Raw genomic sequence first — 2,234 nt, 5'->3', positions numbered from 1 at the left:
CTGTGTGACCCCATAGATGGCAGCCCATCAGGCTCCCCCGTCCCTGGGATTCTCCAGGCAAGAACACTGCAGGCATGACAAAGGTTTATTTTCCCCTTTATCCTTTCATATATACACTCCCATCAAGGCAACCTGCAAACTATTAATCAGGAACATGAACAATTAAGACTAGAACAGCAAAATGAAGGATGGAGTACTCCTCCTGGAAGTGAGTTTCTATTCTTTGGGGAGAACAGGAAGATGCTGGGGAAGGAAAAAATTTTCCTCTACTCCTGTAGGTTCTCCTGACCTGAAATGGATTAACAGGAGAAAAAAAAACAAAAACAAAATAAATTACATACCTAAGGGGAATATGGCCTCATATCCTCTGGAATATGCGGCTCAAGGATAAGCTGGGCAGTTGGAATTTATGAGCCAACTGAGAGAAGGAGAAGAGGGTAGGGGTTGGGGACCTCAAAGGGGAGGAAGGCAATTCACACGGAGATGGAGAAACAAATGTTTGGGAAACAAATGCTTGCTACCAAGACTACGGGATGCAGAGGGGACTTTGGTCTCCCTAGCCTGCTGAGTTCACCCACCACACCTAGCCCACATTCTCTGCAGACATCTCCGGTGCTAGTACTCTTCCTGGATCAGACCCTTTAAATTGTTTCAGGCGGTTAAGGGGGAGGTGTAAAGAAAGACTTCCTGAGTCTCTTGCTTCTTAAAAATAACCAGCCCCCAATAATCTTCAAGCCAAACAGACACATTGTGGGGGTGGCAAGTGTTGCTCCCCTCCAATGTCAACCCTGCTCTGATCTGGTTAAGGCTGGCTGCAGCCCACCTGGGGCTTTGCAGTCTGCAGAGAGGGAGCTGTTATGAGCGAATATGCGGAGACAAGCTGAGAGGGAATCTTGCTTGGCAAACCACAAAGGGAGCACAGCACAGAGGGGCACTGGTAGTTTGCTAAGCATTTCAATCCCACAACCTAATGCCATGAGCCTTCTTTGACTGCCTTGGGATTCAAAGTGAATTGATATCAGTGGCAAGAGTTACTACAGCCTGAAGGGTTTTTATACATGACAGTACAAATGCACTGGCTGTATGGTACATGCTTGCTACTGCTGGCTCAGAAGGGAACCAGCAGTGAAAGTACTCGCGTCTACTGAGCAAAAGAAAGTTGGAGTTGATTTTTTTTTTGAAATGGGGGATGGGTGGAAAAAGAGAAGCAAGGTCATCTTTAATATATCTTGTATTTCTAAGTATTAAAAACCCCATGATCAAGCTGAACATGTACATTACGCTCGACAATCTTACAAAAGTAACAGAGAAGGTAAGCCTGCGTGCTTATTATAATAAAGAACAGAATTTACTTTCATCTTAAGGAAACTCTCAATGTTCTATATAATATAAACATGAGGGACTTTGGGGGAGCTATAGTAAGAGATGTAAGACAAATGTCAAGAGCGATGGAAGAAGAAATACCATAAGAAATCCACAATGCCACCGCAACTAGAGTGATGTGATGAACAACCATTTATAATGAAGTCTGGCCCTCGGCTGGTGAAAGGAGAACTGATACCAGAAGGTGGCCAGAGAGCAGCCGGGCGTGTTCATGGGTTAGCGAGGAAACCATTTAAAGGAAGCACACACAGAAACGCTTGGGTGGAGGTTCCTGGCTGAGCAGCTGTGAGATTTGGGGTTTTGCAGTTCTGAGAACTAAACCAGAGCCCCCAAACCTCCTGGGCACAGGCCCTATTCAGAATAGAAAGGGACTGTGTGTCAAGCAGTTTGCTCAAAGAAGCGGCTTAACTTCAACTTGGCTTATTAAAATCAGACGTCAGTAGGTCAGTGGTGTAGAAAGGTCTGAGGCTTGGTGTTCTCTCCGCACTCAAGTGATGCTTTGTGTGGCGTCTCTGGGAGACAGGAGAGACAATAAAATGGCGACTCTCATGGCTGAACAGAGGGAACGAAGGCCAGCAAGGAGCCAGGAGTTGCATTTACCTAAAAAACTGGACTATTTTTTTTTAAAGTACTTTTCATTTAGGGGTGAGAGGAAGAAAACACTGAAACATAATGAAAGTTTTCACATCCCTTCACAAGAAAAAAAAACAGGAATAAAAGGAAAGGTGATAGAAAAAAGAAATTTGCATACACGCCCTATTTAATGCCTGTAGGGAGGCAAAGCATGAGAAGTAGAATATTATGACTGTGGGCATCAACCAGGGGTGGTTTTTGAGGGGCATTTGGAAATG

This window comes from Bison bison, unplaced genomic scaffold (genome assembly GCF_000754665.1).
Source record: "Bison bison bison isolate TAMUID 2011002044 unplaced genomic scaffold, Bison_UMD1.0 scf7180017851391, whole genome shotgun sequence".
Classification (NCBI taxonomy): domain Eukaryota; kingdom Metazoa; phylum Chordata; class Mammalia; order Artiodactyla; family Bovidae; genus Bison; species Bison bison.
Note: the sequence above shows the minus strand (reverse complement) of the source record.